This window comes from Schistocerca serialis, chromosome 4 (genome assembly GCF_023864345.2).
Source record: "Schistocerca serialis cubense isolate TAMUIC-IGC-003099 chromosome 4, iqSchSeri2.2, whole genome shotgun sequence".
NCBI classification, from domain to species: Eukaryota; Metazoa; Arthropoda; class Insecta; order Orthoptera; family Acrididae; genus Schistocerca; species Schistocerca serialis.
In genome coordinates, this window is record NC_064641.1 from 222504237 (window position 1) to 222517010 (window position 12774).

Genomic DNA, 12774 nt, shown 5'->3' on the forward strand with positions numbered 1-12774 from the left:
AGCGAAGAGCCATCCCATTAAATAATTCAGTGTGATATAACAGAGAGTACATAAGCTAAATAAACTGCCTTAAGGCTGGCTAGTCTCAGATACAAGAATGTTTTTATAACATTGAACCTGTTTTGTTCAGTCTCATAGTTTGAAGTATGTAATGTTCCCTGTTTATTTTTCAATATAAATGGAGACACAGGCACTATCAACTCTCCACAAACAGTGGTTATCAAATGACACTGAACAATCCTCTAGATTTTTTAAATTTGTGAGAAAGTGCACCAAATTTGCCTCGTCTAGAATGACTGAAAAGTACATAATAGCAACTAGGTGAAGGCTTTGGATAGGATATTGTTGGTGCCCAGGGCTAACAAACTTTTCATTTACAATGCTGAAGTTATATGTAAGTGTAGTAACTGTATTCATTATTCCCAGATGTAAGCATATCATTAGCAAAAATTACAAATAATAAAATATGATAAAAAAACCCTGATAGACCTTGTGGTGAATAATTCCACAATTTGATGCAACAGCTGATTCTGAGCTCCATGAAAACTGTTTTCTGCTTCCTGTTGATGCGATATTTGAGTATTTCTCCTCAGTCAGTTATCCATTCCAGGTAGTACTGATAGATAAAATAGTGAAAATTTAAAAAAAAGAGTGGTGTGTTTCATTGTGAGTTTATTTAGTGAGTGTGAAAACTTCATGGAAATATTCATCCAACTCCAAATCTTGTGCCAGGTGCTACAAGAGAGGAGTTTGCACTAGAGTGTGGTTTGATTTCAAAATTCTGGCAATGTGCATTCCTATATGGTGGCTTCCCAGCTGCCACTCTACCTAAGTACCATCCCTAACAGAAACACAAAAGGAGAGAAATGACAGTGGAGCATGCCTATGCACTGTAAGGTGGTTTGTGGGGTGTAACTGTATATGTAAATAGATCATTGTCCAGTTACCTAATGGGATCCTCATGCCACACTGCAAGACTCTCTCTAATCATGGTTTGTGATCAACACAGTCAAAAACTTTATTCAAATCACAGAGGATATCCACAGGTGAATGGTTCTAGTTCAGGGACTCTAAGATATCATGCACAAATGTGAAGTATGCCTGTTCAGTCAATACATTCATCGCCCTTCACATATGTTGGAATTGCTCTAAACAAGTCTGAACAACAATTTTTCCTTAACCCATAAAGTATGAATTGTGCAATATTTGTTTCCACTGTGTTGTGTGCTGTGTGTGTATTATTAATGTTTTCATTGCTCACAGACTACTAATGGAATTCAATTTCACAGACAGTTGGCAGCAATGACATGAGGTCGAACTCCACAGACTAATGTACTTCTCAAGGCTCACTTATTGGACCAATGGATTCAGACATAAAACTATTACCTGAAAGGAATAATTTTCTGTATTGTGCTGCCTCAGATAAAGTACTCAAGAGCAGATTATTATCAGCTTCCAATTGAACAGCATTTACAGAAATAGCAAACATGAATGGCAAACAGTGATGAAAAATGACCAAAGGACCATTAATAAAATGTGTTATAAAACCATTACTGAGAGGCTGTTGTTTTGATTGTATGATTTAAGTGATCGAGTTAAGTGAACAGATTGTCATGCAAGTATTAAAATAGAAGTAAAAGTGGTTGAGGTACTTAATAAACATGTCCACTTCCATAGCTGTGTGGTTAGTGCAGCTGGCTGCCATGCAGGGGACCTGGGTTCAATTCCCAGTACTTCCAGAAATATTTACTTGGTGGGATGACTGGAACAGGGTGCACTCACTCTCATGACATCAACTAAGGAGTTACAGGACAGATTAGTAGCAGTTCCAAGGTCAAGAAACCTGACAACAACCAGGAGAGCAGTGTGCTAACCACATGCCCCTCCTGCATCCAAAGACACCACTGGCAGAGGATGGCACAGCAGGTTGGTCAGGCCTGCTTGGCCTGTCTCATCTCATAATGCAGAACTTTACCTTTACCTACCTAATAAAAGTATCTTAAAGAGTTTTCATATCTATATTCTCATCTCTCTGAATACATTCTATCACTATAACGTTTAGTGCAAGTCATAACTGAGGACAGGAATGATTTGCTATTGACAAAGCTGTACCACTCTTACCCCAAGAACAACAGGTCTCGATTTTTATTAAACTATAGTACTATAGTGCAGCTGTGTCAGGAGCTCAAATGAGTGTCTATGTATGGCGTGCAGATGCATTTTAATTTCTCAAAATAAACAGGAATACGGTGTCCCATATGAGAGGTGGCTTCAGCTGTAATCTTCAGTCAGTTACATCATGTGAATGATTAAGCAATTTTAGAAACTCCAAACTTAATTAGTAAAACCAAAACATCAATGCCTATACATAGAAAATTAATTCTAGAGTTTAATTGATTCCAAAAGCATCTGAAGAGATACTATGAGTTAGTAGTAACACTGATAACTAAGCTGATGAATGCAGTCAAAGTGCCATTTGACACATTGAATATAAATATGAAATTTTAGATAAAGAAGCTAGGTCATGAACTGCATATAGGTTAAAAGATTATTTAAATTAACTCTACAAATGAAAAACAAATGGTGCAATTATTTCTGTTAATAATGGCAGTACCTCTACCTCTGACCATAAGAAAAATATCAGAAAACCCAAAACAATACAATAATATGATTTAAGTTATCAAGTTAGGTGAATATATTGCCATACAAATATGAAATAGAAGTAAAAATGGTTGAAGTACTTAATAAACATGTCCACTTCCACAGCTGAGAAGTCAGCACAGCTGACTGCAATGCAGGGGACCTGGGTTCAATTCCCAGTACTGCCAGGAATGGTAATAACTTGGTGCAAGGATGTTTTTAGTATCATCACTGCATTCAATGAATCTGAGATAAACGTATTGGCATTGGCCTCCCAGAGTTGTTTGGTTTCAGGGCCACACCACAGATGCCATGTGGATTGGAAATGACCTCTGGCAGTGTAGACTAGGATGAAAGTGAATGCCTGTTTCTCAGCCAGTTGCATTTATGTATCATAAGTTTTCCACTCACTGATGTTACTACTGCACACAGAGTGACATGCTCATTCTAGGTTACCATCTTGGTCTGCAATTCAATTTTCTTTTGCATGTTATTGAGATTTCTTTTGGCTTTGCATTTGCTTTTCCTCCCAGTTCACCTTCTTGGATTGGTGTACAGCTTGCCATCATCCATCCGGTTCTTTTCAGCCAATTACTGTTTTCTCTTAAATCATCTAGTGGCACTCCCCACCTGGGTAGTGCATTGCTAAAGTGTAAATGAGGCTAAATCTTGCTAAGTAGCTCATTAAGATGGATCAAAAGTTTCTGGCACTCTGGCAGTGTCAAATAATGTTGCAGGTACAATAGCAGAAACAGATGCGAGTTCAGGAAGAGCTCACCCAAATGGTGGGCATGCAGCCTGCTGGTTGAGCTCCTGTGGGGCAACTTTTGAGCCTGCTCTCACAATTTCCTGTTTGTGATGGCACAGTAAAGAGTTGGGAGAACTACCTGTGCAGATTTATGCTATATTGCAAGGTAAGAAGCATATGAAATGCGGTAGTCCAGAGTGCTCTGTTACTTAACAGTAGCAGTAGTCCTTACGAAATTGTGCAAAAGCTGTCCCTGCACATGCACCCTGACACATTAGAATTTACTGAAGTGTGCAGTCTGTTGAGCGAGCATTTCTGTCATCAAATGCATATTGTGCAGCACGACTGCAGTTTAACCAATATGGGAAACGTAGTGATGTGTCTTCTGCATCCCGGATAGTGGATTTGCGAGGCCTCACTCATAGAAGCAAGTCTGAAAGTACATATGCTGATTCTTTAAACAGAGATGCAGTTGTCAAATTAGCACTGGACTTGGAGTTCCAGTTAAGAGCTTTGGAATTGTCAGACCGCAAATTAAGCACAACTGAAAATATTGGCAGAATGTCTGAGATTCTGGTAGCAGCTCAAAATGCATTTTCAGATAGCTGGAAAGTAGTTCAGTTCTCTGTAGCACACTGACAAGCTAGTCCCTTGGATGACACCCAGGGTGTGAGTCTTGCACAAGGAAATATTTCTCATTGCCAAGTACATTTCAATAGACATAGGAAACAGATGCAGTCTAGACAGGTATCTCACTATGGATCACTTTCCTTAGGTAATAAGAAAAGTTCTCCCCGAGTATCAGATTTGTCTCCATTCTACCTTAAGTCTTGTCCGGGTTGCTGGATGATGCACCGTGAGTGTCACCAGTGTCCATATTTTTTCGACACATGTTATGCCTATCGCAAGTGAGGGCACTTAGCAGCATTGTGCCTCGGCAGGAAAATGGTGCTGCAGGCTGATGCATAGGTTTTTGCCAATATACTGTGAGCAGCAGAACCAGACCAAGTATGAGTATTTTCATGGAGTCCAGTCTCAATAGAAACTGGCCAAGTGCCTAATAAACTCCTGATTGGATTTGATATAAATTCCATGTGGATACAGCGTCTGTAGTTTCCATGATTAACCAGGAAACCTGTCAGAGATTGGGTGTTCACTGTCTGCAGTTGCTCCAGTGGCACATAATTTAAAATAGCTGGCAGAAAATCCCTGTGTGAGGGCTTATAAGTGTACGGGCTAAATGCAAGAACATGGAAGAGTGGATCACTTTGTTATTCACAAGTTCTCAGTTGACTCTAAATATTTTTGGTTTAAATGTGTTCACTATATTTAATTACTAAATATTGGATGATGTGAACTCGGTAACCAGTCCAGTACCATTCCAGTATTTAGAATTGTTATTAGAGAATTATGAGGGTGTCCTGACAAGTAATGCCTTTGAAGTTTTGTTGTGAAAATTCTTAAAGCTTTTTAATATTGTACATCTTATTCTTCATTTCTGTGTACTTGTATTTGCAGCCCTCTGCCGCTAGAGGATTGCACATTCATGGTTTCAACAAACTGATCTTTTGGTGGGAGAAATGTGTTCACTGCCAGGGTACTATGTTGGGTAATAAATATGTAGACATGAAGAATAAAGATATAGAATGTAAATAAAGCATGTTTTAATTAAAAAGCCTTGAGAGTTTTCACATAAAGAATTCAGAGGCATTACTTTTCAGCACGCCCTTATATAAGCAGTTGTTCCAAACAGTACTGGGATAGGCCAAAGAGTTTGAAGTGCATGTTTCACTCACGCAGTCTGCTGATAGGCGGCTGCAAGGGGAGCAAGAGGGACACTTGTTCCCTCCTAGAATCTGAGTACAGGCTTTTTATTAATTACAGAATTCTCTCTGATTTCTAGCAATGATAATCAGCAGCTCTACTGAACTACAGGATGTTCAATGGGAAAATGACTTTAGCATTCACTGTATATCTTGGATTATTTTGGTTGTCATGCTGTTCGTGGGAAATTGTGCCTATTCTTAGATGTGGTGGCAATTTTGGCTCTGTTTTGCAGCCAAAATGTATGCAAAACTTTACAGAATCATGGCACAATAGTGCCCTGAATCTTTTCTCTGTCACTTCCTCATACAGCTCTTATTGAACTACAGATTCCCTGGTGCACGGATTCTGGCACCAATTCTCAGATCAGTTTAAACATAGCAGCAGTGTACATACATGCCATACACCCCCCCCCCCCCCCCCCATCCTCCCTCCCCACCCCTCCCCACCCCACTCATCTCAGTTCAAGTCCTACAAGAACAGGTTACAGAAATTGGGAGTCATTGCACTGATCTCAGCTACACAGTAGCAACTCTCAGGGTTGTCGTGAAGAAAGTAAACAAATCCATCAGAATTTGTGATGATGTTGAGTCCACAATTAATGTGCAGACTGTATTTGACATTTACCCAATCCCTTGGCCATAGGAGCTTTTAGCAAAGTTTGGAGGTGACAGTGTTTTTCAAAGATTGATTTGAAAGATGCATACTTGCAGTTATCTCTAGATGCAGACACATGGAAAATCCTGGTACTAAAGTCACCTTTTGGAATGTATAAATACAAGGGGTTGACTCTTATTGGCCTCAGCACCAAGAAATTTCCATAGGTGAGTAGAGCAGCTAACTCATGGTATTTTGAAATGCATAAACTATTTGGATGACATTTGGATTATGCGTACTATTAGGGAAGAGCACAGGAAAAACTTCCAAACATTATTTCAGTGGCTGCTGGAAAAGGGGTTCCATTGTAACCTAGACAGGTGCAAGTTTTTTGCATCATATTTGGGGTGTGGTTTGTAATGTAACAACACTGAACAAAACTCGACATCAAGTGAGTTCAAAGATCATCACAAACAGAGATCACAATCAATGTATTGAACTGTCACAGAGTTCCTCCCCCTGGGGAGTGTGGAACATGGTGTAGGAGCAAAAGGAGAAGGGAATTGTATTTGGGAGGTGATCATGGAAGACATAACATAATCTTTCCTCCATGTTGGTTGGCATAGGGGAAAATGGTGTGGGACAGCAGGATTTGAATAGGAGGGGAAGGGAGGGACTGTGGACGTTTGCGTAGAATGACAATTGACAGTATGCCGTCCCCATCCTCACTGAAAAAAGCTTGAAGGGAGCCATTGACAAAATCTTTGGGATGAGTGTGAGGTTAACATCTTTAGATTTAATATATGAGAAGGTGCAAAAGAAATAAACAGATAGTCATTATGATGTTGCACAGAGACGTCATGTGCTGGGAAAACTGAGACGTCGACAGTAAACGTGATCATAGGTAAGAGTGGTGCTGGCAGTGAGAAGACGCATATGGGGAGTTCATCACACACATCACTGTCACAGGGGGAAGGCACAATCACTAACATTGGCTTCACAAGATGTTAAGGAGGGTGGGATGGAAGTACCTGATTAACTCTCACTGGAAACCAGTTCACTTGCTGTGTTGACAGTTGCAGGCAGCTCTGAGGCCTCATCATTCGAGACATATTCAGTGAGGACCCATGCCAGTTTAACTCTTTGTAGAGAGACTGTTTGTGGTACGCCATTTGCCAGGATGGTCATAGTGTTTGCAGCATGGTTGAGAATCAGGTGAGGTTCTGAATAGGGTGGAGTAAGAGCTGGAAAAATGGAGTCATCTTGCAACATATTAAAGTCACAGTCTGCAAGTTCCTTGTGTAAAATGACTGGTGGGCGAGTATGTGCTCATGGTTGTGGTACACACATACAGGATATGTGAGAGTGAACTTCCTTGACTAAGGAGGAGGGTAGCCTCTCTTCATGAAGAGAAGTAGTGTCCTCGACAAATTCTGCTGGGAGTACCAGGGGTTTGCCATAAAGGATCTCTGCCAGAGAGGCCTTTAAATCATCTTTATAAACCATGCTAATGCTTAGCAGTACCCACGGAAGTGCATCTGACCAAGAGTTAGAGTGGCACATTAATGCTGCCATTAGTGTGTAGTGCCAGCACTCCATTAACCTGTTACTTTGGATGTGGTAGGCTGTTGTTTGGAAATGCTTGGCACTGCACAGGACATACACTCATTTGAAGAGTAGAGATTTGGATTGCCTACCCTGATCTGTGGTGCTGGGTGCAGGGCAGGAAAAAAGGGAGCGCTAGCAAGTAATGAATGCTTGAGCCATGGTATCTGCTGAGATACTGTTAAAAAAAAAACTGCCTCTACCCACTGTGTTATTCAGTCAATGACTGACAAAATGTAAAGGAGGCTGTTAGAAGGGGGTAGGGGGCTGACAAGGTCCATATGAACGTGTTTGAAGCATCCCTTTGGTATTTCAAAGTGTCAACCAACTTTGGCACTTTGACAGGACAAGCAAGATTGTGCCCACTCACGACAGTCTTTCTTGATCTGTGGCCAAATGAAATGTTCAGTTACTAGGTGTACTGTCGCTCTGATGCTTGGATGATCTAAACCATGCAGTGAAGAGAAATGGCCTGTTGAAGGGGACAGGGTACGAGTGATTGTGGTATGTTAGTCGAATTATCACAAAGAATCAGTTGTGTGACACCAGGTGAAGGGTGTGGTCAAATATGGAGAGAGGTGGAGTTGTCAGTAGCTAGCAACTGTACCTCTGGATCAGTAGTTTGTAGTGGTGTGAGCTCTGTGAGATCAAAAAGGCTCATAATAGTATTAATGCAAGAGATGTAGTCTGCTATGATGTTATCTGCACCTCTGATAAAACTTACGTACATTGTATATTGACTAATGAAATCCATAAGCCTGAAGTGATGTGGAGGGAGATCACTAGCAAGGTTATGCAGTGCTTCAACCAGGGGTTGGTGATCCTTGTAAACAATGACGTCACGTGCCTCAATATCCTCTCGGAAATAGCGTATGGCATCATATATGACCAACAGCTTCCGGTCAAATGCTGACCACTTACGCTGAAGGTGGATAGTTTCTTGAAAAGAAACATAGTGATGGAGAGTCATTTTGAATGTGTTGCTACAGCACGGCACTGATTGAGAGTCACTAGCATCTGTAATAATTGAGATCACATTCAGATGTGGGGCATATGCCTTCAGAGTTCACTGTGTGGCCCAGAAATGTAAATTCTAGCTCGTGCTGCTGAGATTTGTCTTTGTTTACCTCCATATTGTTATCATGGAGTACTTGAGAAAGATGTTGCTCGTGTTCATTAAGAGAGGTAGAAAAAATGAAAATGCCATTAAGATAAGCATAATGAAATGGGAACTGGAGAAATAATGAGTCTACAAAACATTGCCATGTCTGAGCTGCATTTTTAAGTCTGTAAGGCATATAGGAACATTCAAACAAGCCAAAGAGGGTTAAGCAGCTGTCTTAGGAATGTCTTCTTTGTGCATTGGAATCTGATAATGTGCCTTATGATAGTCAATAACATTAAAATGCCGAGCACCATGTAACTGCAATGCAAAATCTTGAGTGTGGGGGATGAGGTAGTTGTCTAAAATAGTATTGAGACTATGGAAGTCTCCACAAAGTGCAAAGGTTGAGTCCTTTATGGGGACGAGATGAACCGGTGTAGGATAGGTGGTGAAGGTGATGTAGATTCTCTGCCATGAGGTACTGTGTCAGCAGCTGCAGCTATGGCGTCTGGGCCAGGTGTTGGAGGCAGTGTCAGTGTGGCGAGAGAGACATGGTCTGCGTTGGTGGTGGGTAGGTGGTATGAGGGTGTGCTGGCTCAATGTGAACATGCAGGACGGCGTTGATTGTAGTGGCTGCGTAACTTGTTGGTTTGATAGCTGTAGAGTGAGCGTAGTCTGGGATGGGATGTGTGTAGTATTGCCAATTGTCGGCAAAGAACTCTGCATTGTGGTGATTTGTTGACATCCAATGATTTTATAGATGTCATCTGCTAGCCATAGGCACATCTCTAACGGGTCGGTGGTGTTTGATAAAAGTTGCAGCTGGAGAGCTTCTGTTATTTTCACTATCCATACCAACCACAAACCAGCAAGCAATATGTCGTGCACTATGCGAGTAACTGCTTCTTGTGAAATTCTCAACAAGCACTAGAGAACAATAGATTTTGCATGTTCATAACGGTCCCTTGTTGGTGCCGCAAGGATGAGATCAGACATCAAATCCATGTGCTCGTGCAGAGCTGCAATCAAAGATACGAACCGCACTTCATCGGATAAGACGCCATGGATTTTGAGGATGCTGTCCACAAGAGCAAACCATGTCTTCAGGCCATCCTTGTTAACTGGAGGCAGCTGTGGTAGGTGTCCTGAAAGAACAGGCAGGAGTGAAGCGGTGAACTCAGACGATGTTGCTGCAGCCTGCAGATTATCTGGATGCTCAACTTTACACTGCTCTTGATGTTTGTACATACAACCCAATGCAGCAGATGCAGTTGCTGGGAGTGGCCAGCACAGAAGAAATGGCCGTAGCTGCCAAGAGTTTCGGTACGCATGACACAGTACACTGTGGAGGTTTGTTACTAGTTCTGGTCACTGGGAACACTCAGTCTAGGAACACTGGATGGGGCAGCAGCAAAAGTCACCTTGTTCATTAATAAAAGGTCACTGTTGCTGTTGCACTGAACTGAAAACTTGTGGTTCATTGTCAAATTCAACGAGATTATGTGAATCTGCAGGCAATATGGCACCATCGAGCAGAGCTGAGAGCATCGTTTGTGGGTTAGAATTAGAAAGGGTAACAAATGGAGTTTGTGACACAGCTCCATTATCGTACACACAGAAACATATTGTCGGAGTGGTGTAATGAGTAAATCGCCATGTAAAATGTTCACAGGGCATAATAGAATGCAGACTGTGTGCAACATCTGTAGTTGCAGCACCAGAATCAGGTAAGGCGGAGAGGGTGCCTGGGCTAGGAGGCATGGAGGAGGTGGCCGGTTTACTGCCACAGCCCCAGGTAGCACCTCGAACAAGGTTGCTGACTGGAGTGACTTCGCACGGCCTCGCGCAAATGTGTGCAGTATTGCCAACTGTCGGCAAAGAACTGTGCATTGTGGTGATTTGTTGACATCCAATGATTTTATAGATGTCATCTGCAAGTCACAGGCACATCTCTAATGATGTCAATTGTCTGTGCACTTTGTTGAGCAAGCTGTGATGATACTGACGAAAATTGGTCACAGTTTTCTATTTTCATATGATTTGGAAAACAATGGTGGCAAATTGAAGCACAAGACATATGTGTAGGCATAGAACTGGTGGACAGAGTCACTTGCTGGATTATAAGAGTCGTTGCTATTGTAGGCCACATTGTCCTGTGGTATTTTGATCACAGAAATTGTCCAGATCACTGGATTCACAGAAAATGTGAAACACAGGGTCACCATTGTGGCATGTAATGATATTACAGTGAAATAATAACTATTAACACCTCTTTATCATAATGATATACTTTGTTCACTTCGTGATCACAAAATGTAAGAGCACCGAACAAAAGTCAACATCAAGTGAGTTCAAAGATCATCATAAAGAGAGATCACACAGATTGACGTATCAAACTGCCACAGGGGCATACATTAAGCAACAAAGAAATCATGCAATCAAGAATGACTGGTCCTGAAAAATTTAAAGGAATCACAGTATTTTCTGGAGAAACTGATTTATCACACAAAATTCATTCCCCAGGCATCTCACCTTACACATCCATCAAACAATTTGAGGAGGAGAAGCACTCTGTTTGTTTGGTCTGCCAAGTATAGCATACAGTAGTTGAAGACACACCATTCTTAGCAATGTTCACTCTGGGCAAGCTCCTGATCCTTGCAAACGTCAAATGGTTTAAATGGCTCTAAGCACTATGGGACTTGACATCTGAGGTCATCAGTCCCCCTGACTTAAAATCCCTGCACCATGTTATTAAACTAATCCTTGATTGTATAGAACGTATTGCTTAACAGATATTTTACAGCCCTTTTTTAACTGCATGTTCTCTACTAATCCCTTTAAGCCTCTTACACAATATATTGTGCAATATTATTTATACGTAGAAAAAGGTGTTTTGAGTGTTGTGTTCATTCTTTCTTTGTTCCATGGTTACAGTTATTCGTGCAGTTAGTATGAATATTGTTTTTGATTGAAATGTGTTGTTAGCTACACTGAAGAAAAGGTAACAGACTTAAGTAAATGTGACTTTTTGATTTTTGTGGCTTGAGCAAATGGCATAGCAACAGATTGCAGAGCTATTTTTGAAAACAACTAACACCAAAGTTTTTCTGTCACAGCATCCCACAGATTTGAAAGGACAGACTGGATAACAGGATGTACAAAATAAATAAACTTGATGGAAAGTGCCACCCATTGCTGTCATGCTAAGATAGTGAATGTAATTTGTTTTAGGGATGATCAATCATACAAGACATGGATTGCATTTGCTTATGGGACAATGTCCACATCAGTTTTGCAGATGCCTTCTGTAATTCTATGTGGTCGGTTGTTGGTTGATGCATTGTCCAGTTATCCATATGTCATGACCACGACCTATCGATAACTAGCTAGAATCTACTGTGTGGACTCCCACCCTGTGATTGAAGGCTTGGTGTGGACAATTGTCCCTGATATGGCCCATAATTCACTTCGGCATTGTTTCATGATTTCTGCAGCCACAATGTTATCACCCACCACATACCTGCCCATTTCACTCACAAATGAATGAGGTGGTGGAGCATATGTCTGTACCTTTTAAGACACAGACAATATACTGTCTGGCATATTTGTCCGCAGAATCAGTGTTGTCTCTGTTTCTCAGCACCTACAGAACCACCCCACTGAATGGTCAGAGCCCGACAGAGATTTTCCGTGGCTAACACCTCAGAAGCTGCCGCAGCTGCTTTGTACTGCACTGTGGCATGACGTGTACTCGCATCTTTCACAATATACACCGGGTGACCCTGTATGGGTGCACACCTTCAGTTGGCAGCTGGCATGGGTGTTAGTGATGGTGCAGGTGATGCACATTTGGTGAATGTTCACCATGGGTACTGGTCAGGTGCTGCTTTCCTGCCTTTGAAGTATCTGCACTCTTAGTGGGACATCGACTCACTCTGATTGCAGCCGCAGCAGCCTCTGCTAGGGAGCTGTCTTGCAAGTGCCACTCCACTCCAGGGGCGGGGCACCACAGGGGCACCTCAGTTTGATGTGCTGTTAAGCAATGCTGATGTCAAGAGGCAGCTTCTGGCCATATGAGACCCTTGCTGATGTCTGACTGTGGCTGCCTGGACATCACCTTTCTGCAGCAGCACCGGGCAGCCCCTTTTCTGTCAACGCTGCCACCATCCTTCTCTGCTGTCAAGGTGGCTTCTGCATCGCTGCTGCCAATGGAGGCAACATCACCATCCAACAGCTGCCATCATGCTTCCGC

At 41.8% G+C, this 12774-nt stretch overlaps 1 protein-coding gene across 1 annotated transcript in view; it reads right to left on the minus strand.

Annotated features, from left to right (window-relative positions):
- Positions 1 to 12774, minus strand: part of LOC126474357 (multidrug resistance protein 2-like) — a 202212-nt gene that overhangs the window by 24230 nt on the left and 165208 nt on the right. The window lies entirely within an intron of this gene.